General features: G+C 44.7%; 1 long non-coding RNA gene across 1 annotated transcript; it reads right to left on the bottom strand.

Moving 5' to 3' along the window:
• Nucleotides 1-1,166: 1,166 nt before the first annotated feature.
• Nucleotides 1,167-2,574, bottom strand: LOC109771709 (uncharacterized). The gene is made up of 3 exons (XR_002234928.4): nucleotides 2,256-2,574; nucleotides 2,018-2,182; nucleotides 1,167-1,906 (listed from the first exon to the last, which is right to left on the bottom strand). It is a non-coding gene; the product is annotated as an uncharacterized lncRNA (long non-coding RNA).
• Nucleotides 2,575-26,830: the final 24,256 nt, after the last annotated feature.

Below are 26,830 nucleotides of genomic sequence, written 5' to 3'. Positions count from 1 at the left end.
CACCAATTGCACAATGATGTAGTACAACACTCCCTCCGTCCCACTATATAATATCTTATAACATCCAATATAGTCACATATTGGATGAATTAACATCATATATTATGGGCCGGAGGGAGTTTATTGAATTTTTACAAATTATCGACTGATTAACTGCTCCTGTGTTGTTGTTGTTGTTGTTGTTGTTGTTGTTGTTGTTGTTGTTGTTGTTGTTGTTGTTGTTGTTGTTGTTGTTGTTGTTGCTGCTGCTGCTCTTCTACGTATATCTAGACAACATCGGAACATTAAGGTAACACTCTTCCTTGTTGCTATGTAGCCTAGGATTGCATATTTAGACATTCAATATAGTACATCTTGCTATCAAGCCTCAGATATATTACATATGACCCTAGCTAACCTACCGATAAATGGGTTACAGATATATTCAGTTACTAGTCAGATGCCCATGCTACGCTACGGGATCCCACAAGATTAGATGGATTTAATTATAGTCAGGAACCCATATGTTGCTATAGACAATTCTTTTTTACCGAGACATCGATTGAAGCGATGTTATATTGTGGCGGATAACATATCGAGCATGATCAAACATATGGTTTCCAGTCAATAAACCCTCTCACCGAAGCCAAACATTTTCTACTCCCATCTCCGCCTTGCAACTCCCTACTCACATTTCTCTTTGTTCACTATATATTGTGACGGATAACATATCAAGCATGATCCAACATATGGTTTCCAGTCAATAAACCCTGTCATCGAAGCCAAATATTTTCTACTCCATCTTCGCCTTGCAACTCCCTACTCACATTTCTCTTTGTTCACTCTATCCTGTATCGAGGGGACAGAGCATGCAACAAACTAAAAATCCATCCGTACGCATATGGCAATTTGGACTTCATCATTCAGCCCTAGTCTGATGGGTTCAACCTATCTTATCCGTCAGATGGTCACCCACCTATGTCGCACATATCATCTCTCCATGTGTGTGAGCATTATACAATGCAACATGCCGTCCATGGCCAAAGGATAATTTATGACATCCAAAATAATTTGATGTTGTAACATTTGAAACTACTTTGCAAGATTTGACAAAAAAATCATATCACATAATAGTATCTCGAAGATAGCAATCTACAATACTTTAAGCCTGATCAACCAAAACAAAATATTGCTAAAATAATTTGCTAAGTATATTAGTCTCAAAACATATCACAATCAGTAACTGATCAAGAGAACTCACATGAAAAAGGAAAACACAAAATAAAAACGCTTAATACAAAACTTGCATGCATAAGAGAGTTATATAAAAGTACAAACAAAATGATCAGGGTTCATTAAGCTAGACTACTATGCTAAATGACGTGCCATGCATCATCATCCTTTCAGCATCGGCGTTGTGAAGTTGCCTGGCCTGCGACTTTCACAGCTGATAACTCCAAATTGTGAAAGATGCGACGAATGGGCTCATACCAAATCTCCCAAATTCAGACATCATCAGTGGACGGAGTTTATCCGGGACGTTTGCGATGATCTCCTGGTCGCTGACATTTTTGGTTGCTGCTGCAAGCTCATGAGCACGAGCATTGCAAGTTCTTACCACATGGCTGACACTGCAAGCTGAAAAAACTGAGAGTGCTTGTTTAATATCCTTGATCAGGGCATAGCACTGTAATCTGGATTGGTCTCCCGCAGCTAGCTCTTTTATGATTGCATGGCAATCCATCTCCAGGATCAAAGGCCCGCTGTAGTATTTTGCAAGAGCATGCAGTCCGGCGAGGGCAGATTTTGCCTCGGCCTCCTCAACACTTTGACTGGGGGTCAGCATTCTGCATACAGAGACAAAAACGTGGCCCTTGCTGTCCCTAGCAACAGCGCCAATCTGCGAGGCTGCCCTCTATCCTGAAATCTGCAGGGAAAAACAAAATTAACATCAGAGACATGTTAGAACGAGATTATCTCGCGAAATATGCACCTAATCTAACAAGAAGCGAACTTAGAAGATCCATCCCACACATACTACTCGTCTTCTATGTTCAATTGTTCAGTTTGGCACTGGGCGCCGCCGGGAATGAGTAGCTCACCACCTTCAGAAATCCTCCGCGCCCGCAACACCTAGGCCTACTCATGCTAGTCCTGCCGCTGGTAGCCTCTAATCCTCCATGGGCAACATAGAAAAAAGGGCCTGCAGTTGGAGGCTGAGAACCAGACCAGCACAAAAGGGAATCAACACCAACAGAGAAAACAAAGTAACTTACTATATCGAACAGACTCGGATATGGCAACAACCATCACTATCATCTCCGTCTCCGGCGGCCTGCATGGCCAGATCTGATGGAAATACACCGACGAAATCTTGATGCCAAATCCAATTGATTCAGACCCTAATTACAAGCACAACTATCTCATGCGGGATGCTTGCCCAACTCAAATCCCGCGTTCACCGGGGAAGAGAGGGGAGAAGTCGGCGGCGAGAATTTGGGAGGGTACTCGAAGCTCCTGTTTCTTTTGGGAGAGAAGCAGAAACAAGAACACGATGTGCGTGGTGTTGTGTTCAGGATATCTCTGGAATTCCATACTACATGCGGGATGCTTTTGCAAAATGTACAAGTGGGACGCTCGGGGACAACTCGTATCAATTCCAACCTTACATTTTGGATCCGACGGTGCAGATGGCGTGAAGGCAGGAACGCCATCATCACCAACTCACATTTTTATAGAAGTATTCAGTTAAAAGTCCGATTCACCGATTAGCCCCTTATCAGCCCCCGGCCTATATGGTACCAGCTACCGATATCCTGAACAGTGAGTGTATATAAGCCATGGGATGAAACTAACCTCGATGGAAAATAGCAGTCGTTCCCAAAATTGTCCTGTGTAAGTACATCGAGAGGCATGTTAAGCACAACAAGCTAAACATCAACCAAAAATATCCATGGCAGACAAAATAATCTCCAAACGATAGCTTAAATGTGTAGGTTTAAGCACGCTAGATTAGCAAAACAAGAAGCGTAAAGGTGTGTTAACTGCAACAGGCCTAACATTTAACAACAAGCAAATATAGTCATTCAAACTGGTATTTTGCCGGTCTATGTACACTGGTTATTGTTAAATAAAAATGGAAAGGCGTGCTAACTACAGCATGCTTAACATCAACCAAATGTAGTCATTCATATTGGTATTGTTGAAACTAGTATTAATGAAATTGAAGTGCACAATTCATACTTGCACATATAGAACATCATGTTGTGAATAACTGGAATAAACAAGCATACTACCAACAACCAAAGGTAGCATTTGAAACTGGACATATGCTAACTACAAACAACTGAACAACCAAAAAACTTAAAAAGAGGCATATGCTAGCTGTAATAGGCTTAACAACAAGCAAATATATGCATACCTATCGGTATGTTTAAAACTGGTATTGATGAAAATGTACTACATAGTAAATAGTTGCACATATAGAGCATCACATTCTGAACAACTGAAATAAGCAAGGCATACTGCAAACAACCAAATATAGCAATTAAAACTAGACATATTCTCACTACACTACAAAAGGTACTCGACAAAACAGATCATGTGTCCCCCCCCAAGTGAAGAGGCACGACAAAACAAATTATGGGTTTCCTCACTCGTCACAGATGGGCTCGTTCCCGTGGGAAGAGCACGGGCCCTGGGTGCGCTCCACATTGTCGCAGATGGGCTCCTTCCCCCTGGAAGACCACAACTGTAGGGTGCCCTCCCTGATGTTGCAGATGGGCTCTTTCCCCTTTGAAGAGCCGGAGAGGGTACCCTCCTTGTGGTCACCGTCGATGAGGTCTGACTTGGCAGCTGTGGATCCCAAGCTAGCATCGCTTAACGTTTCCGTCAGAAATGACAAAAGGGGCTCGATGGCGATATAGGATGGCAAAATCTTGGCAATGAGTGACGTGGCTTGAGACTACGTCGGTATTTCCCCAAAGAGGAACGGCTGATGCAACATAGCTACGGTAAGTATTTCCCTCAATTGTGAAACCAAGGTCTCAATCCAGTAGGAGAACCAAGGAATACTATGTAAATAGTACCTGCACACAAAGAACAAATACATGCAACCCTGACGCATAAGAGGGGTTGTAAATCCCTCCTCGGTAAAAAGATAGATAAATTGGTATGAATTTGGATAAATAGATCTGAATAAAACACGAAATAAAATAAGTAAAGAAAAAGTGCAACAAGGTATTGATGTCTACTATGCAACTTTATTCTTGTATACACGTATTGGGCCTCCAAGCGCGGAGTTTTGTAGGACAGTAGCAATTTTCTCTCAAGTGGATGACATAAGGTTTATCAATCCGTGGGAGGCGTAGGATGAAGATGGTCTCTCTCAAACAACCCTACAACCAAATAATAAAAAGTCGCTTGTGTCCCCAAGACACAAAATAAAATGGTAATTTGTATAGGTGCACTAGTTCGGCGAAGAGATGGTGATACAAGTGTAATATGGATAGTAGATATTGATTTTTATAATAAGAACAATAAAAACAGCATGGTAGCAATTGATAAAACGGAGCAAAACGGTATTGCAATGCTTGAAAATGAGGCCTAGGGTCCGTAATCTCACTAGTGCAATCTCTCAACAATGCTAATATAATTGGATCACATAACCACCCCTCAACGTGCAACAAAGAACCACTCCAAAGTTCTTATCTAGCAGAGAACATAAGAAGAAATCGTTTGTAGGGTATGAATCGAAGCTATTCTTTCCGATTCATAATACTCAATCCAACACAAAGAACCTCAAAGAGTGCCCCAAGATTTCTACCGGAGAAACAAAGACAAGAACATGCATCAACCCCTATGCGTAGATTACCCTAATGTCACCTCGGGAATCCGCGAGTTGAGTGCCAAAACATATATCAAGTGAATCAAAATAATACCCCATTGTCACCACGAGTATTCATTTGCAAGACATACATCAAGTGTTCTCAAATCCATAAAAGTATTCAATCCGATAAGAACGAAATCCCAAAGGGAAAACTCAATTCATCACAACAAGATAGAGTGGGGGGAACACCATATGATCCAACTATATTACCAAAGCCCGTGATACATCAAGATCGTGACATCTCAAGAACACAAGAGAGAGAGATTAAACACATAGCTACTGGTACAAACCCTCAGCCCCGAGGGTGGACTACTCCCTCCTCATCGTGGTGGCCGCCGGGGTGATCAAGATGAAAATAGATGATGATTTCCCCCTTCGGTGGAGTGCTGAAACAGGGTTTAGATTGGTTTTCGGTGGCTACAGAGGCCTGTGGTGGCGGAACTTCTGATCTAGATTTACACCGAGGGTTTTTGGAATATTTGACGACTTATAGGGCGAAGAAGGGGTGCGGGAGGCCACCGAGGTGGGCACAACCCACCTGGGCGCACCTGGGCCCCAAGGCGCGCCCTGGTGGGTTGTGCCCCCCTCGAGGCACCCCCAGGTGCCGCTCTGGCCCATTGGAAGTGTTCTGGTCCATAAAATATCCACAAAAAGTTTCACGGTGTTTGGACTCTGTTTGATATTTATTTCCTGCGATGCAAAAAACAAGCAAAAAAAGCAACTGACACCGGGTACTGGGTCAATAGGTTAGTCCAAAAAAATGATATAAAGTTGCTATAAAATGATTGTAAAACATCCAAGAATGATAATATAACTGCATGAATCTATACCTAATATTAAAAGACGGATGCTTTCATAGTTCTCTATACGTCAGACTTTTAAATCCATTGATTTTATGTCAACCATCAAGATTGATGGCTAAGATTTAAGAAAGTATTGGTTCTACATAAAAGGTTCGTTTGTTCATAGATCCATCTACGTCGAAGTCGATTGTACATAACTAAAAAAGCCTACCTGTTCCCTCAAAAAAAAACTTACCCGTGTCGGCAACCAACACAAGACCAATCCCTTATTGGAAGGAGACATATGCTATAAAGGTAGAGGTGCCCCGGCTAGAGCACGGTCAACACTTGTCATCAAACGTGCAAAGGCTCGCGTCGAGATCCTGTTGGTGTTGTTGTCGCATTGTTCCCCGAGCCACGCCGCTGCCCTATGCCCCCATAGCACCGCCACGGCTCCCTATGCTGACGTGGAACCCTGGTACCCCAGTCGCCGCCGACGTGCCGTTGCTCACGCAGTACGTCCCGCTGCTACAGCCACTGCCCCTGCAACCGTGCAGACGGAATCATCGGTTCCTCACCGAGGTGCCCTTGACAGTTCTGCTTCATCCCTTCCTCTATCGTTACATCCAGCCCCTGCCGACTCCGGTCGCTGCCCTCCCGTCCTCCTCGCTTGCCAGATCGAGCGCGACCTGGGGAGAGACGGCAAGGCGATAGTGTGGGACTCAGATGTTGGCGCCGCCTCCATCGACGCCGCTCTTCTTCTACCTCTTGCCTCACACAAGGAGAAACTCCACACACACCCACGCACACATGCACCAAGGAAGAACTCACAAGCTTTGCCAAGAGGCTCCCTTGGCGATCACACAGTGGCTACATTATTTCTCCAGCCCTCACGGACGCTCTTTCTCATTCACCTGATCACTTTAAATACCAGTACAAAAGAGTCACAGACGCACTGGCCAGCCGCCACACTCGGCTGCTAACTCCTACTAATCCAACTAACTTGCATGCATCCATGCACGCACGATCCGGCCAACACACCGGCCACTACTCCATCGTGGTGATTATCCTCTAATGACCGAGTCCACTCACAATTTCATGCACAAAGCTAGCCAACAACCTGAACACATCAAGTCAGCCAACCAACTGAATATGGCCCGGCTAACTGACCGTGATCCACGCTCCTGTATGCATGCGGCTAACAATCTATGCATGTCAAGATTAGTCAAGATATAATAGGGTGTCGGCGCAGGAGTCGAGATCAAGCTTCAGCTCCCGATGCTGTCACCTGCCGCTGCCTATCCTCCTTCATTGCTCTGGCCCAAATTCTGTATCGCCGGATGTGCAGCGTATGGCAATTGAGCACTCACCAGACTTGTCACCATCTTCATCCAGCGGCGCCTTCCTGCAAGGTAAGCACAAATCAGCATGGATCACCTACCCTTCTCTATAGCAAGAGGACCGTATATAAGCAGGTGGCACTGGAGTAATCATACAGTGCCTTTAGAACTGGAGGGCGCCGAATTATTTTTGTTAATCAATGTATTAAATGAAGCACTAGATTCTAGAGTAAAGAACTGATGAAAATATTTTACGCCAATCCAAACGCATCTGTTTCTAGCAACAATGCATGAGTTTCTCTCAACGCTTCATATCTGGATTACTGCATGCTATTAATAGATTACTGCGTGCAGAACTGTTAACAGAGGTTGGTCTCAGTAATGCCCCGGCTCTTCAATAGATTACTGCATGCTATTGCCTATTTGCTTATCTTTTCTGAAGTTATACAGTCAACCAGTGTATTTTTGGATCTCCTTCGAAGGAAATCTTTTCAGTTGGGTAACTATAATTGTGCTGTAAATAATTGCCAGCAGGAGGAAACACTTCACCATCTCTTTTGGACATGTCCTTTTGCTGCTCAGTGTTGGGACCTGATTTGTCCCTCTAGACAGGCCAATGTTTCAGTGCTTGAAGCTTTTGCTGATTTAAAACTAAAACTTCATGTGCCTTTCTTCATGGAAACCATCATCCTAGCATCCTGGGCCATTTGGATCTCTAGGAACAATCTCATTTTTGAAGCCATTCAACCAAGCATACAGGGATGGAAAGCCATCTTCTTGAAGGAGCTCAACTTGCTTAGGTTTAGAATTAAAAAGAGCTATGCTAGAGCTTTCTGTCTATGGCTTGACAGCCTTGTCCTGTAATTTAGTAGCTTATAGTTTTTTACTTCTTTTTCTTTTGGCTTTTCTCAAGCCTCTTTGTACTGCTAGACATCTCTTTTTGATATAATATAAAAATTGCAGTGGGGTTTTGCCCTACTGTGTATAGTCAAAAAAACCAGTGTATTTTTTTTGAAAAACTGCCCTGACTGAAAAATAAAACGATTGTCTTTTTTCACACATAGGGCCTACTTCTAATTTGCACAGGGCCTCTGATTCGCCTGGTACAACCCTGTGTAGCAGGCTATATGAACCAAAGCTATACGTGTGAACTGTGGTGAGTTTGCTTCAATCCATTTAATTGTGTGCGTCCTATGTCTAGCTATCATTCGGCATCCTCCTTTCTTCAAGTATACCACGACCTCTATTTTGCCGACTGCAGCACACTTGTCACCATCGCCCTATCCTTTGCCGTCCGGTGGTCACCTACTGGCGCTCATTGAGACCAAGAGACGTAGACTTCTTGTGTAGTGATGCCTTCAAGTTGAAGTGGAGAGGATTAATGAGTTGTTTAGTTTCTTCAAAGTTCTTTGGAAATCTAGCTAGATTGGCAGTATTTGTAAATACATAGAAAGGGGAAATAAGTAAGTATCTTGATATATATTTATTTAGATTTTTCCGAACATAAATCATCATTTGGAGTACACATCTGGATTTGATCAGGGTATTCATGATCTAGATCTGGATAACTATATCATAATCCAGAATTTATTGTGCAATTTCTGCTTTGGAAATAAAAACAACTCTACTTAGAAGATATTGAAAAGTACTCCCTCTGTCCCATAATATAAGATTGTTTCACAAACTCTTTTTTTGTGGGAGTTCACAAACTCTTTTAGCTTGCAAAAGATCGTATATTATGGGACGTAGGGAGTAGTTCACAAATAAGTAATTTTGAGGGTATCACAAATAAGTAATGGCCAGGTCTCATTTATTTCCTAGAGGCCATCATGTTGACAATTAACAGAAAACAAAAAGCAAGTTGCTGCTGATTCTATTTCAACAAGCAGAAAAATGCAGTTCTATTTGAGAAAGTAAATGTGGGACTTTTTGGGTGCATAACAATAGTTTCTTGCATGTTAGAAGCAATGAAAGTTGTAAAACCAAATCAACATTTGTTATGGTTCTTATAAGAGCTGTGCTAACCTTTTCCTGCATCAAAGTATGACCTAAATTTCGATTGTCGTAGGTTTTGATGCAAACCTGTGTTGGCCATTAATGTTTATCTATGGCACTAAAACTGTAACTCAAGTACGTAAACATATATTTTTTGGTTTCCGTCACTTCAAGTACATAGACATATATTTCTTTGTCAAAACTCGGTGATGCTACAGCCTCTATTTTGCAGATCTGTCATCAAGATCTGCACTGGATTGGGTCTGCTATGTCAGACCAATTTGTTCCACCATCAACACCAGGTGATAGCTCCACATACTCAACCATCATATAGTCTTCTATGATTGCTAACACTCACCTCATACACTTGAGCAAAACGTTTCAACCATACACATAGAAAGATAGGGGCTTATTGTTTTGCCTCACAACGTATTCACCTCAAGGGTGATGTCAACAATAATAACTCATGCTACCCATATCCAACTGGATATATGTGCCTAGATCTTTCCTCACCACATGATGCTTGCCAAAAGAGAAAAATAAAAAGGAATAGCGAGAAAAACTTTGACTCTTTGCATAAAAGTAAATACTGAAAAGTAAAAGATAGGCCCTTCGCAGAGGAAAGCAGAGGTTGCCATGCGCTTTTTGTTTGTATGCTCAACCCCTTAGTGCAAAAGAAAGTCACGTTATATTGCCCCTTATGATAGCAACCTTTACTATGCAGTCTGTCGTGTTTATTCTTTGCCATCACAAGTTCGTACAACGCTCAGTTTTCTCTTACACTAAATGATCTAACACTTTTAGAAGCAATTTTTATTGCCTTATTGCACCGATGAAAACTTACTTGAGGGATCTTGCTCAATCCTTAGGTAGCACTACTAGGGGAAAGCCTAGCAGTAGCATGGGTTTTTGACCTACCAGTAGCGCGGGTTGCAGCGCTACTAGTAAGGCGCTAGAGCTAAAGGTTAGAAGTAGCGTGGGTTTACCCGCGCTACTGCTATATCCACTTAGTAGTAGTGCTTCCTAGAAAGGGCGCTACTGGTAATTACTAGTAGTGCTTCTCGCAGCCCACGCTACTACTATTATTTCGTATTATATTTATTTTTTATTTCATGTTGTATTCATGCACCTTTATACAAGTTTTCATATGACATAAATTTAGAGATTGTTTTTACATCATAATGAGTTATTACATCACAGGGTGAAAGAACCGTGGACTAGTTTCAAGTGGATGGACATCCACTTGAAACTAATCCGCGGTTCATTCACCCAATGATATAATAAATATCATCATCATCATATCAATAACAACTTATCATCATAATACATCATTGTCATATAACACCACCTCCTCATGATCATCATTTTCATGAATGAGACATCATATAGCAAGTTGGTCACTAGTCATAATCACAACTCCTCCTCATCATCATCAACTCTAACACATTGTACCACATAATAACACATTGTACCTAGGACCTACTTCTCTCTCATAGGACCTACTACTTTCTCTTAGGTAAAATAGCATAAAACAAGATAGGCCCTGACTCTCCATTATGGAGAATGCAAATTATCCTGTCTCCAATTCTTGCACTTCGCACAATGTTGCTTCCAAGTAGCTCCCTATGATTGACCATACATATTTTCCAATCTTTGATTGTCATGTCTTCATCGGTTTTAGAAATCCGATATGGATAGGAGTGATTCGTAGGATGACCTGGCCGTATGTTCAAAACATCAAGGCGACCTTTTCTGAAACATCAGATGAGGCACACAATCCTTCGGGATTTTCTGTTGAAAAACATAGTAATAACTTTGCAGTTAGCAATGTAGTTCAGTTTTAGAAGAATTTACGCTAAAGATGCATAGATGTCGTAATAGTAAAAAATCTTACCATGGCATCTCCATGGATGTTACCATAGTTCAACACGTGCACTAGTGGCACGTATTTACCATAATGTGGAGGAGTTTGATAATAGATATTGTAATTCTCAAGATCAGTAATAAATGAGATCAGATGATTTTTCTCCTGATAAGTTAATTATAAGCCATTGGTGTAGTAGTGTCGGTGAGGACGACACCTACGGGATCACCTGGATCCCTTCTACGGTTTGAAAGGGAAGAGGGGTGGTGCAAAGAGCAGATCTAATGATCAACACGACATATTTTTACCCAGGCTCGGGCCGCTGAGCAGCGTAAAACCCTAGTCCTGCTTGAGTGTATATTCTGTGTTCTTGAGCTTCAGCTAACTGCTACGCATGGAAGCTGGGCCGAGAGGTTCAAAAGTCCGAATCCTCCTCCAGTACGCCGTGGGCCTCCTTTTATATGTCAAAGGGGTTGCCACAGTGGCGCACAGGAGGTGTAAAGTAGCTACAGTTCCTATGTTTATCACAAGCGTCTTAGGACAAAACGCATTAAATGTGTTGCTTACGTGCCCTTCAGCTTTATCGGGGATGGGAGGAGAACCCATCTCGTCCATTGCCGCCCCGCTCCATCTTGACACACGTTCATGTCGACGAGGCATGCAATCTCAAGTTGGCTGGCCAGCTGCTGTGCTGGAGGGGTGGCAGGATCTTCACGAAGATCTGCATGCCACCATGCAGGTGCTTGCCAAGCTGGTAGGTCGGCCACTGCGCTGGAGTGGTCACGGGGTAGCGGAGCCTTGCCGCGGTCTTTCCGATGTCCCCGGCAAGGATCTTGTCGGCGCCTCGCAGACGTCCTCAACAAGGATCTTGCTAGGTACTTCATCTTCTGGCCTTCACAAAGATCTGCACGCCACTATGCGCGCAACCCCCGGGTCTGGGCATTAACATTGTCGATGGTGTCAGATCTCAACCACAAGGGTGGTGCCTTTGTTAGTGATATGCAAATCATCCCGACAAGGATCTTGCCGGGGTCTCGCAAGCCCTCCCGGCAAGGATCTTGCCGGGGGTCCAGCTCGTCCTCTGTCCTCTGGTCTCTCGCTTGGCTGCTTCTCTTCGCCTTGTTCTTGTTTTTATCCCTGGTCGCCCTCTTCATGCCTTGTCGCACATGGGGCTACGGCTGCCCGTGCACAAGTATGGGGGTGCTAAAAGGGCCCAAACTTTAGTACACCGACAGGAGCCCCCGGGCCTGGGCCACACATGAGCGCGAAGCGTCGTTGGGCTAGGCCCAAACAGTGCACGGGCACACGTGGCAGGGGATAACTGCTATAATCTTCTTGTCTGTTGTGCTTCCCCGTGCCTGGGGGTCGTGCGTGGAATGGTTGCAACACGCCTGTGCCTGTGCCAATGCCTTCACATCGAATAGTAAAGAGGCAGCCCCGCGCCTTCCCCATAAAAAGAGGAATCTGCAGGGGCGCTGCTCATTTACCCCTTTTGCCCATTCCAATGTAGGAAACCTCCGTCTCCTTCTTCTTCCTCGAGCCCAATCCAGAGCCTCCTTCTCCGCCCATTGCCGCCGCGCCCTCACTACTTTCAATCCCCCCATCCTCTGTCGGCTGCTATGGCACCCAAAAACAAGGGCAAGTGAGTGCTCAAGGCGAGCGATGGGGAGGAGGTGCCACAGGGTGAGCTGGTGACGATGCGGAGGGAGCACGTCGTCTTCGCTCCAGGGCTCGATGCGCGCGCGCTCAAGGATCGGTACCAGTTCATGTGGGGGAGGTATATGGCGGGGCATCCTGCCACCCGTATCATCCCTGGTCCCAACGGTGCGCCAGGTCCAGATAGATTCCCTTTTTTCGTTGATTATGTCTACTACGGGCTCCGCCCCCCATTCTCGGATTTCTTCATCGACATCATGTATTCCTTTGGCTTCCATCTTTTGGATTTCACGCCAAACGCCGTGGCGTGTATGGCCATCTTTGCCCACCTCTGCGAGAATTTTGCCGGGGTGGTTCCCAACACGGTGCTCTTCCACCACTATTTCATCCATGTAAGCTTCCATATTTCTATGGAGCTTGGGCTCAAAACCAATCTGAACCGCTCTTGCAAATGTCGAACCAGCACTTTTCAACCCGAAAGGCATTCGTATAAAACAATACGTACCACATGGGGTGATAAAGGCGGTCTTCTCTTTGTCTTCCTTCGTCATAAAGATTTGGTGGTATCCCAAATAGGCGTCAAGGAACGACAGCAGGTCGCACCCGGCACTGGAGTCCACGATCTAGTCAATGCGCGGCAAAGGGAAAGGATTCTTTGGGTAGGCTTTATTGATATTAGTATAATCAATGCACAACCTCCACTTTCCATTCGCCTTGCGCACCACCACCAGATTGGCCAACCATGTTGGGTGGAGCACTCCTCTGACCAAACCTGCAGCTTCCAACTTCCTAATCTCCTCGATGATGAATTCTTGCCGCTCCAAAGCTTGCTTCCTGACCTTCTGCTTGACGGGCCACGCATGAGGACAGACAGCAAGGTGGTGCTCAATCACCTCCCTGGGAACGCCGGCGATGTCAGATGCTTGCCATGCAAACACATCAACATTCGCCTCGTAGGAAGGCGACGAGCGCGCTTTACTATTTGCTGTCGAGAGTGGAGCTTATAGTGAAAGCTCCGCCCGTGCCATCCTCCTTGGCGGGCACCTTCTTGGTCTCCGGTGGTGCAGCCTTGGATTTCTTGCTCTTGTCGATGGAGCTCTCTGGCACGTCCTCAACAGGAACGCATCACTCCGAGGAGGCGCGTTTGCCGGAGTGGGTGCAAGAGGCTTGGCCGGGGCCAGAAGCCTTGCCGGCGACCGAGGTCTTGTCGGTGGCTAAGGTCTTGCGGTCCTCTTCCCCTCGGGGGCTCCAGTGGCAGGAGCAAGTGCCTTGGCGGCAGGTGCCACCACCGCCTCCCGGTAGAGCTGGTCGGCACAGATGAGTGTGTCCTTCTTGTCAGAGCCGACAATGATGATGCTCATCGGGCCGAGCATCTTCATCGTGTTGTAGGCATAGTGTGATGCTGCCATAAACTTGGCCAGGGCTGGACAGCCAAGGATCCCGTTATATGGCAATGGGATCTTGGCTACATCAAAAACGATCTTCTCCGTCATGTAGTTCAGCTCGCCACCAAATGTAACTGGTAGTGTGATCTTACCCTTGGGCTGGCTTCTCCCCGGATTGATCCCTTGAAACGTGCCCATCTCCTCGAGATCTCCCTTGGGGATTTGCAACCTCTTAATCACTTGTGGCGAGATCAAGTTTAGACCAGCCCCACCGTCCAGTAGCATTTTTGTCACCTTGATGTTGCGAATTGTTGGAGAGACCAAACAATGGCAAGCACCCGACCGTGGTTGTGCAATCAGGGTGATCCTCGTCGTCGAAAATTATAGGCGTGTTGGACAATTTCAGTGGCTTCTGGGCGTCGATCGATGGCTCTGTCGCATTGATCCCGTGCGTCCACTGTTTAAGCTGGCGGTGAGAAGAATGCAACGAGGCTCCACCATCGAGGCGCATGGCTTCTTTGGCCTTTTGAAATTCTTGGTCACTGGACTTGTCATCCTCTTCGTGGTCATCATCTCCCTCTTTCTTGTCGCGGCCTCGAGCAGGCCTCTCCTGTTGCTTTTCCTTGCCGCAGCGCCCCCTCGGCCACCGCGCTTCTTGCCGGACCCCTCAGCACCATCCTGGCCCTTCTCCTTGTCCCGCCTTTCATACTAAGGTTTTTACCTCTCCACAAGCTGCTCAACTTGCCGACAGTTTTGGAGGTCATGGCCCTTGGTGCGTTGGATCTTGCAATATTGCTTGTTGGAGCCCTCCGGCTTGTTGGCGGCTGCCAAGTCCTGGTAGGCAGCACACCCGGCAACTTCCTTGCCGGGGTTGTCAACCTTGGCCTTCTTGGCGGTGCCGGGGTTGCCGGATTCCTCAACGGCAAGCACGGTCTTGTCCCTGCGCTTCCTATTCTGCCGTCAGCCCTTCTTTGCCGGGGCGACGGCGTCTTCATCTCCAGAATCGCTTCCCGTGCCGGCATCTTCGCCGGGGTACTTCCTCCCTTCTTCAGCACGAGCACATCTGTCGGCGAGAACATACAGTTCGGCAACATCCCTAACCTTGTTCATGGCCAGCTCTTCACGCATCTTGCGGTTGTGTATGTTCTGATGGAACGCGCTGATGACAGCGGCAGGATGAACATCTGGGATGTTGTACTGCACACGGCTGAATCTCTGTATGTACTTGCGCAATTATTCGCCATCCTTCTGGGGATGAGATGCAAATCACTTGCCTGGCCACGAGCTTGATCGCCTCCGGTAAAGGCGCCAACAAACTCATGGCACACGTCCGGCCAAGAGGAGATGGAATCTGCTGGCAGGTGCATCAACCACGACCTGACATTGGGTTGGAGCACCAACGGGAAGTAGTTGGTGAGCACCTTGCCGTCCCGAGCCCCAACAGCTTGCATCGCAATGGTGTATAAGCTCAGGAACTTGGACGGATGGGTCTTGCTGTCATACTTTTCCGGGACTTTAGGTTTGAATGTGCGGGTAGTGGGCCACTGGATCTGCCACAGCTCACGGGTAAAAGCTGGACGGCCCACCTCATAAGGCAGGTCACCAGAATCCCCCGGTGCAGGCACATACGCAGTGGGCCCTGCACGCCTATCAGAATGATGGCGTGCTTCCCGTCGCCGCTCGATGGTAGTTCGAGTGTCCTCTTTAACCCGCTCCTGAAGAACTTGACGTTGGTCGCGGCGAGCTCGCGGATAGGATGAAGCCGTGGATCCATCATCACGGGCATCGACCCGCCGAGCTGGCGACCATTGCTGCCGTGGTGGAGGGGAGTGCACCATGGTTGCGGCGCCTCCGACCCTTCCGCCCACGCGCCGGCTCGGTGGACCGACGCCACGAGGGGCCTGCCTCCTGGTATTGATCTTTATTGGCGTGGCCAAAAAGGCTCTGGATAACAACCCTCCACTCTTCTTGCTTCTCCGCAGCAGGAGGGAAGGTGAGGAGTTGTTGTACTCGCGCTAATGCTTCTACTGGCGTCGGTGGCAGCGACAAGCGCAAGGAACGAGAGGTGCTCGGACTTCTAACCATGTTAGAAGGAGCGTCATCACGGTTCCACGGCCGTGCGCCATTTTGACCAGCATCATGGCGTGCATGTTGGCCCTGCGCATCTCGGGAATGATGCAGAGGGCTCTTCCCGTGGCGGCGCCCGGTGTCACCAACGCCGCGGCGCTGCTCGTCACGCACGACCTGAGAGGATCGCGGCGCGGGCGCTGGCGAGGGTGTCTTGGAGGTCGCCATGCTACTCATAGGCAGTACGGCTCCGCCCTTGGAGGTCCCCGCGCCACCCGTAGGCGGCACGGCTCTATTCTTGGACGCGGCGGCATGCGGCTCGTCCTCTTGGGCACGAACGACGCTGCTCGCCTGGCTTCGGTTGCTGGAGTGTCATGGATGGTCGTGATCCACGCCTCCGCGACTACCCCGTCGCCCGTCCGCGTTGGCACGGGTGGTTCGGCCCCAGAAGAACCGATCGCCGTGATCCCCTTCTTCTTGGGAGCCATGGTGATCGAGGAAACGACGCGCTAACCGCTAGAACTCTTTTGCCCCTTCCTGGCGTGCCAAAGATGTCGGTGAGGATGACACCTACGGGATCACGTGGATCCCTTCTACGGTTTGGCAGGGAAGAGGGGTGGTGCAAAGAGCAGATGTAATGATCAACACGATGGATTTTTACCCAGGTTCGGGCTGCTGAGCAGCGTAAAACCCTAGTCATGCTTGAGTGTATATTATGTGTTCTTGAGCTTCGGCTAGTTGCTACGCATGCAAGCTGGGCTGAGAGGTTCAAAAGTCCGAACCCTCCTCCAGTACGCCGTGGGCCTCCTTTTATATGTCAAAGGGGTTGCTACAGTGGCACACAGGAGGTGTAAAGTAGCTACAATGCCTATGTTTATCACCAGCGTCTTAGGACAAAACGCATTAAATGCGTTACTTACGTGCCCTTCAGCTTTATCTGGAATGGGAGGAGAACCCATCTCGTCCGTTGCCGCCCCACTCCGTCTTGACACGCGTCCATGCCGACGAGGCATGCAGTGCCAAGTTGGCTGGCCAGCTGCTGCGCTGGAGGGGTGGCAGGATCTTCACGAAGATCTGCCTGCCACCACGCAGGCGCTTGCCAGGCTGGTAGGTCGGCCACTGCGCTGGAGTGGTGATGGGGTGGCGTAGCCTTGCCGTGGTCTTGCCGATGTCCCCGGCAAGGATCTTGCCAGGGCCTCACAGACGTCCTCGACAAGGATCTTGCTAGGTACTTCGTCTTCTGGCCTTCACAAAGATCTGCACGCCACTACGCGCGCACCCCCGGGTCTTGGCCTTAACGTTGTTGATGGTGTCAGAGCTCTCAACCACAAGGGTGGTGCCTTTGTTAGTGATCTGCAAATCGTCCCGACAAGGATCTTGCCGGGGTCTCGCAAGCCGTCTTGGCTAGGATCTTGCCGGGGGTCTAGCTTGTCCTCTGTCCTCTGGTCTCTGGCTCGGCTGCTCCTCTTTGTGTTGTTCTTGTTTTTATCCCTGGTTGCCCTCTTCATGCCTTGCCGATCGTGAGGCTACGACTGCCCGTGCACAAGTATGGGGTGCTAAAAGGGCCCAAACGTTAGTACATCGACAAGTAGGTTTTGTCTACCATCTTCCGCACATTCTTTGAAGAATGAAAATAAGTTGTCAATGGAAATAAGCTGTCAACTATTTTGAAATAAACAATATAAATTACTTAATAACTATGTTTGAGAAACTCACATAGCGGTAGAATTAGAAGCGTATCAAGAAGGACCCACATGTCCATATTGTCTTGGGCGATGTCAAGATCACCAAGATCCATGGTGACAATCATACCCTCATAAAAACCATACATCTTGCAAAGTGCTTCCCAATTCGTCCAAACAAAATGGGTTACGCTCTCAGAATTGTACAGATTTACTTCAAAATCCATACCATGATGGGTCCTTAGGTGAATTTTCTTTGTTTCCATACTTTCATGATCTTCAAAACATCCTCTCCAAGACATAGCGTCTTGCATGGCATGGGATAAGCTAGTCGAATTGTAAAAGACAAAAATTACACGTTGAAGTAGTTGAAGTCGTGCTTAATTACGAAAAAAAACACTTGTCGTAATTGCGTACCGTTTCAACATCGAAGGTCTCCTGGAGCTTAATGCTGAAGCGCCGACCTTCGTCCAGGTGAGGCCTGTCGCACAGACCTCGGTCGTGGTTGCACCAGTCGCACCCCCCAGGAGACTTTCGTCGTCCGATGACAACATTTCCTATGTTCATAATTCAAAGATTAAACTTGTACAATTAAATATATGTACTACAAAAACTAAATTAGATCATTATTATTCATCACGGGTTGACTATCGGTCTACCGAGTCTTTTCTTGAAAACTCTCAGCTCACGTGGTGTATATATTCAACCGTCGGTGATGGTCGCTCCTCCCTTCGTCCCCGAGTGCATTACACCAAAATGTCTAGCACACAGGAACTAAGGAGAAGCAACCCCCACGACAACAGTCGGGATTCTTCTTCCTCTCATATATGGTGGAGACTCTCCCTTACTGATTCCTCTCTGACATTTGCGACCGTCGGTGATGGTCGTTACTCCTCCTTCCCCTAGTGCATAACAAAGGTCTAGCACAAGGAGAAGAAGGAGAAACGACGCCCACGACAACAATCGGGATTCTTCGTCCTCTCCCATATATGGTGGACACACTCCCTCACTAATTTATCGACCGTCGGTGATGGTCGTTATTCCTCCTTCCCCTAGTGCATAACAACGGTCTAGCACCAGGAGAATAAGGAAAAATGACCCCCACGACAACAGTCGGGATTCTTCTTCTCTCATATATGGCGCATACTTTCGCCTTCACTCATTTGTCGACTGTCATGTATGGAGCTGCTACCTCTTGAGCACTGTGTTGGTTTTCCCTTGAAGAGGAAAGGGTGATGCAGTAAAGTAGCGTAAGTATTTCCCTCAGTTTTTGAGAACCAAGGTATCAATCCAGTAGGAGACCACACACGAGTCCCTCGCACCTACACAAACAAACAAGAACCTCGCAACCAACGCGATAAAGGGGTTGTCAATCCCTCAACGGTCACTTACGAGAGTGAGATCTGATAGATATGATAAGATACTATTTTTGGTATTTTTATGATAAAGACGCAAAGTAAAATAAAAGGCAATAAAAATAGCTATGTGTTGGAACATTAATATGATGGAAAATAGACCCGGGGCCATAGGTTTGACTAGTGGCTTCTCTCGAGAGCATAAGTATTACGGTGGGTGAACAAATTACTGTTGAACAATTGATAGAATTGAGCATAGTTATGAGAATATCTATGTATGATCATGTATATAGGCATCACGTCCGCGACATGTAGACCGACTCCTGCCTCCATCTACTACTATTAGTCCACACATCGACCGCTATCCAGCATGCATCTAGAGTATTAAGTTCAAAAGAACAGAGTAACGCTTTAAGTAAGATGACATTATGTAGAGGGATAAACTCATGCAATATGATATAAACCCCATCTTGTTATCCTCGATGGCAACAATACAATATGTGCCTTGCTGCCCCTACTGTCACTGGGAAAGGACACCGCAAGATTGAACCCAAAGCTAAGCACTTCTCCCATTGCAAGAAAGATCAATCTAGTAGGCCAAACCAAACTGATAATTCGAAGAGACTTGCAAAGATAACCAATCATACATAAAAGAATTCAGAGAAGATTCAAATATTGTTCATAGATAAACTTGATCATAAACCCACAATTCATCGGTCTCAACAAACACACCGCAAAAGAAGATTACATCGAATAGATCTCCACGAGAATCGTGGAGAACTTTGTATTGAGATCCAAAGAGAGAGAAGAAGCCATATAGCTAATAACTATGGACCCGAAGGTCTGAGGTAAACTACTCACACATCATCGGAGAGGCTATGGTGTTGATGTAGAAGCCCTCCGTGATCAATGCCCCCTCCGGCAGGACGCCGGAAAAGGCCCCAAGATGGGATCTCACGGGTACAGAAGGTTGCGGCGGTGGAATTAGGTTTTCGTGGATGCTTCTGTTGGTTTGGGGGTACGTAGGTATATATAGGAGGAAGAAGTACGTCAGTGGAGCAACGTGGGCCCCATGAGGGTGGAGGGCGCGCCTGGGGGGGGGGGGTAGGCACGCCCCTACCTCGTGCCCTCCTGGTAGCTTTCTTGACGTAGGGTCCAAGTCCTCTGGATCATCTTCGTTCCAAAAATCACGTTCCCGAAGTTTTCATTCCGTTTGGACTCCGTTTGATATTCTTTTTCTGCGAAACACTGAAATAGAAAAAAAACAGCAATTTGGGCTGGGCCTCTGGTTAATAGGTTAGTCCCAAAAATAATATAAAAGTGTATAATAAAGCCCATTAAACATCCAAAATAGAATATAATATAGCATGAAGCAATTAAAAATTATAGATACGTTGGAGACGTATCAAGCATCCCCAGGCTTAATTCCTGCTCGTCCTCGAGTAGGTAAATGATAAAAACAGAATTTTTGATGCGGAATGCTACTTGGCATAATTTCAATGTAATTCTCTTATTTGTGGTATGAATATTCAGATCCGAAAGATTCAAGACAAAATTTTAATATTGACATAAAAATAATAATACTTCAAGCATACTAACTAAGCAATAATGTCTTCTCAAAATAACATGACCAAAGAAAGTTATCCCTACAAAATCATATAGTCTGGCTATGCTCTATATTCACCACACAAAGTATTTAAATCATGCACAACCCCGATGACAAGCCAAGCAATTGTTTCATACTTTTGGTGTTCTCAAACTTTTTCAATCTTCATGCAATACATGAACGTGAGCCATGGACATAGCACTATATGTGGAATAGAATGGTGGTTGTGGAGAAGACAAAAAGGGAGAAGATAGTCTCACATCAACTAGGCATATCAACGGGCTATGGAGATGCCCATCAATAGATATCAATGTGAGTGAGTAGGGATTTCCATGCAACGGATGCACTAGAGCTATAAGTATATGAAAGCTCAACAAAAGAAACTAAGTGGGTGTGCATCCAACTCGCTTGCTCACGAAGACCTAGGGCATTTTGAGGAAGCCCATCATTGGAAGCCCATCATTGGAATATACAAGCCAAGTTCTATAATGAAAAATTCCCACTAGTATATGAAAGTGATATCATAGGAGACTCTCTATCATGAAGATCATGGTCCTACTTTGAAGCACAAGTGTGGTAAAAGGATAGTAACATTGTCCCTTCTCTCTTTTTCTCTCATTTTTTATTTGGGCCTTTTCTCTTTTTTATGGCCTCTTTTTTTATTTAGTCTGGAATCTCATCCCGACTTGTGGGGGAATCATAATATCCATCATCCTTTCCTCACTTGGGACAATGCTCTAAAAATGATGATCATCACACTTTTATTTACTTACAACTCAACAATTACAACTCAATACTTAGAACAAAATATGACTCTATGTGAATGCCTCCGGCGGTGTATCGGGATATGCAATGAATCAAGAGTGACATGTATGAAAGAATTATGAATGGTGGCTTTGCCACAAATACGATGTCAACTACATGATCATGCGAGGCAATATGACAATGATGGAGCGTGTCATAGTAAACAGAACGGTGGTAAGTTGCGTGGCAATATATCTTGGAATGCTATGGAAATGCCATGATAGGTAGGTATGGTGGCTGTTCTGAGGAAGGTATATGGTGGGTGAATGATACCGGCGAAAAGTGCGCGGTATTAGAGAGGCTATCAATGGTGGAAGGAAAAGAGTGTGTATAATCCATGGACTCAACATTAGTCATAAAGAATTCATATACTTATTGCAAAAATCTACAAGTTATCAAAGCAAAATATTACGCGCATGCTCCTAGGGGGATAGATTGGTAGGAAAAGACCATCGCTCGTCCTCGACCGCCACTCATAAGGAAGACAGTCAATAAATAAATCATGCTCTGACTTCATCACATAACGGTTCACCATACGTGCATGCTACGGGAATCACAAACTTTAAAACAAGTATTTCTCAAATCCACAACTACTCAACTAGCATGACTCTAATATCACCATCTTTATATCTGAAAACAATTATCAAGCATCAAACTTCTCATAGTATTCAACACACTCATAAGATTTTTTTTTTACTAATCTTGAATGCCTATTATAATTAAAGCAAATTACCACGCTGTTTTGTAGGACTCTCAAAATAATATAAGTGAAGCATGAGAGAACAATAGTTTCTATAAAACAAATCCACCACCGTGCTCTAAAAGATATAAGTGAAGCACTAGAGCAAAAACTATATAGCTCAAAAGATATAAGTGAAGCACATAGAGTATTCTAACAAATTCCGAATCATGTGTGTCTCTCTCAAAAGGTGTGTACAGCAAAGATGATTGTGGTAACTAAAAAACAAAGACTCAAATCCTACAAGACGCTCCAAGCAAAACACATATCATGTGGTGAATAAAAATATAGCTCCAAGTAAAGTTACCGATGGAAGTAGACGAAAGAGGGGATGCCTTCTGGGGCATCCCCAAGCTTTGGCTCTTGCCACTCCTTGTTCCATAATCCATCAAATCTTTTACCCAAAACTAGAAAACTTCACAACACAAAACTTAACAGAAAATCTCGTGAGCTCCGTTAGCGAAAGAAAACAAAACACCACTTGAAGGTACTGTAATGAACTCATTCTTTATTTATACTGGTGTTAAACCTAATGTATTCCAACTTCTTTATGGTTTATAAACTATTTTACTAGCCATAGATTCATCAAAATAAGCCAACAACACACGAAAAACAGAATCTGTCAAAAACAGAACAGTCTGTAGTAATCTGTAACTAACGCAAACTTCTGGAACTCAAAAAATTCAGCCAAAATAGGACGACCTAGCAACTTTGTCTATTGATCAGAAGCAATTGGAATCAATATTTTATCACGTTCTGGTGATTTTTAACAATTGTTTTCGTGAACAGAAGGTTTCTGGAATTTTCAGCAAGATCAAATAACTATCATCCAAGAAGATCCTATAGGTTTAACTTGGCACAAACACTAATTAAAACATAAAAATAAATCTAACCAGAGGCTAGATCAAATATTTATTCCTAAACAGAAGCAAAAAGCAAAAAACTAAAAATAAAATTGGGTTGCCTCCCAACAAGCGCTATCGTTTAACGCCCCTAGCTAGGCATAAAAGTAAGGATAGATCTATGTATTGCCATCTTTGGTAGGCAATCCATAAGTGGCTCTCATAATAGATTCATAAGGTAATTTTACTTTCTTTCTAGGGAAGTGTTCCATGCCTTTCCTTAATGTAAATTGGAATCTAATATTCCCTTCCTTCATATCAATAAATGCACCAATCGTTCTAAGGAAAGGTCTACCAAGAATAATAGGACATGAACGGTTGCAATCTATGTCAAGAACAATAAAATCTACGGGCACATAGTTCCTATTTGCAGCAATAAGAACATCATTAATTCTCCCCATAGGTTTCTTAATAGTGGAATCCGCAAGGTGCAAGTTTAAAGAACAATCATCAAAATCACGGAAACCTAGCAAATCACATAAAGTTTTTGGGATCGTGGAAACACTAGCACCCAAATCACACAAAGCATAGCATTCATGATCTTTAATTTTAATTTTAATAATAGGTTCCCACTCATCATAAAGTTTTCTAGGGATAGAAACTTCCAACTCAGGTTTTTCTTCATAAGATTGCATCAAAGCATCAACGATATGTTTAGTAAAAGCTTTATTTTGACTATAAGCATGTGGAGAATTTAGCATGGATTGCAACAAGGAAATACAATCTATCAAAGAGAAATTATCATAATTAAATTCCTTGAAATCCAAAATAGTGGGTTCATTAATATCTAGAGTTTTGATCTCTTCAATCCCACTTTTACCAATTTTTGCATCAAGATCTAAAAACTCTGATTTTTTGGAACGCCATCTAGGTAAAGGTGGATCATATTCAGTCCCATCATTATCAAGATTCATATTGCAAAACAAAGATTTAATAGGGGATAGATCAATAACTTTTAGATCTTCATCTTTATTTTCAAAAATTTCCGGCTTAGCGGCCATCTTATTAACTAAGGTGGCCTGCTTATCCGAGACTTCAGCTATTAATTTTTCGAGATGAGCAATCTGAGATTTCAAACCATAAAATTCTTTAGACATATCATCGAGATCTTTATTCATATAACCCATAAAGCTTTTTTGTTCCTTAAGCTCGTTCCTAAAGAAATTATTATGCTCAAATTGTAAAGTCATAAAACTCCTGACATTGCTTTTGATCTCTTCTATCCTTTTAAGGTGAAGATCACCAAATCTAGGTAGAGCCATCTTGACAAGCAAGGAGATCCAACACACGAGAAAACAAGAAGCAAGCGAAAAAGAGGCGAACGGAAAAGAGAGGGCGAATAAAACGGCAAGGGTGAAGTGGGGAGAGGAAAACGAGAGGCAAATGGCAAATAATGTAATGCGAGGGAGATGAGTTTGTGATGGGTACTTGGTATGTCTTGACTTGACTTGGCATAGATCTCCCCGGCAACGGCGCCAGAAATCCTTCTTGCTACCTCTTGAGCACTGCGTTGGTTTTCCCTTGAAGAGGAAAGGGTGATGCAGTAAAGTAGCGTAAGTATTTCCCTCAGTTTTTGAGAACCAAGGTATCAATCCAGTAGGAGACCACGCACGAGTCCCTCGCACCTACACAAACAAACAAGAACCTCGCAACCAATGTGATAAAGGGGTTATCAATCCCTCAACGGTCACTTACGAGAGTCAGATCTGATAGATATGATAAGATAATATTTTTGGTATTTTTATGATAAAGATGCAAAGTAAAATAAAAGGCAATAAAAATAGCTAAGTGTTGGAAGATTAATATGATGGAAAATAGACCCGGGGGCCATAGGTTTCACTAGTGGCTTCTCTCAAGATCATAAGTATTACGGTGGGTGAACAAATTACTGTTGAGCAATTGATAGAATTGAGCATAGTTATGAGAATATCTAGGTATGATCATGTATATAGGCATCACATCCGCGACAAGTAGACCGACTCCTGCTTGCATATACTACTATTACTCCACACATCGACCTCTATCCAGCATGCATCTAGAGTATTAAGTTCAAAAGAACAGAGTAACGCTTTAAGTAAGATGACATGATGTAGAGGGATAAACTCATGCAATATGATATAAACCCCATCTTGTTATCCTCGATGGCAACAATACAATACGTGCCTTGCTGCCCCTACTGTCACTTGGAAAGGACACCGCAAGATTGAACCCAAAGCTAAGCACTTCTCCCATTTGCAAGAAAGATCAATCTAGTAGGCCAAACCAAACTGATAATTCGAAGAGACTTGCAAAGATAACCAATCATACATAAAATAATTCAGAGAAGACTCAAATATTGTTCATAGATAAACTTGATCATAAACCCACAATTCATCGGTCTCAACAAACACACCGCAAAAGAAGATTACATCGAATAGATATCCACGGGAATCGTGGAGAACTTTGTATTGAGATCCAAAGAGAGAGAAGAAGCCATCTAGCTAATAACTATGGACCCGAAGGTCTGAGGTAAACTACTCACACATCATCGGAGAGGCTATGGTGTTGATGTAGAAGCCCTCCGTGATCAATGCCCCCTCCGGCAGGATGCCGGAAAAGGCCCCTAGATGGGATCTCACGGGTACAGAAGGTTGCGGCGGTGGAATTAGGTTTTCGTGGATGCTTCTGTTGGTTTGGGGGTACGCAGGTATATATAGGAGGAAGAAGTACGTCGGTGGAGCAACGTAGGCCCCACGAGGGTGGAGGGCGCGCCTGGGGGGGGGGGGGGTAGGCGCGCCCCCTACCTCGTGCCCTCCTGGTAGCTTTCTCTACGTAGGGTCGAAGTCCTCTGGATCATGTTCGTTCCGAAAATCACGTTCCCGAAGGTTTCATTCCGTTTGGACTTCGTTTGATATTCTTTTTCTGCGAAACACTGAAATAGGCAAAAAACAACAATTTGGGCTGGGCCTCCGGTTAATAGGTTAGTCCCAAAAATAATATAAAAGTGTATAATAAAGCCCATTAAACATCCAAAACAGAATATAATATAGCATGATGCAATCAAAAATTATAGATACGTTGGAGACGTATCAGGAGCCTCGAAAGACTTAAAGTCAACCTGAAATGACGTTTAGTTATCTCTCTAGAAAATCCAGGCCACTCGATATTTCCTACATAAATTGGAGATCCTGCCCTCCAACGCAAGCATGTAGCGACAGACGTGCTCGTCCTCCTCGCTGACATGGTGATGTACCACCTCCACGGATTCCTCAAGACTCCGCACCGTCACTAGCTCACGCGGCCGCCACCAAAGAAGGTTTGGGTCAACGACGGGCTGGCTCCTCACCAAGCTACGCCCCCGGAAGGTAGCACCTCTCAGTACCAGCCCGGCGGAGCCCAGTCCTGGACATGGCCCCTCTGATCAAGCAGGTGTCCTTCGCCGAGTCGACGATGAGGATGCGGGATAGGCATCGTCAACGTCGATGCAGGAATAATTGCTTTAACAAAAAATACCAACAAATGTGACCTGTTCAAAATATGACATGTCCACTTCAAAACGAATCAACCTAGAATATTATTAAATACACCTAAAAATAAACTAGTTCTATTAATTTTCTTACTAAAAATAAACTAGTTCTATAGTAAAATTTTAATTAGACTAGTTCTATTAATTCAACTAGTTCAACTAAGCACTTACTATAAATAAAAATAAACTAGTTCTTACTAAAAATAAACTAGTTCTATTAATTTTCTTACTAATTCTATTAAACACTTACTAAAAACAGTAAAAAAACTACATTATGCAAT

Source organism: Aegilops tauschii, chromosome 4, assembly GCF_002575655.3.
Source record: "Aegilops tauschii subsp. strangulata cultivar AL8/78 chromosome 4, Aet v6.0, whole genome shotgun sequence".
NCBI lineage: Eukaryota > Viridiplantae > Streptophyta > Magnoliopsida > Poales > Poaceae > Aegilops > Aegilops tauschii.
This window is presented reverse-complemented; position numbering and strand designations above follow the sequence as displayed.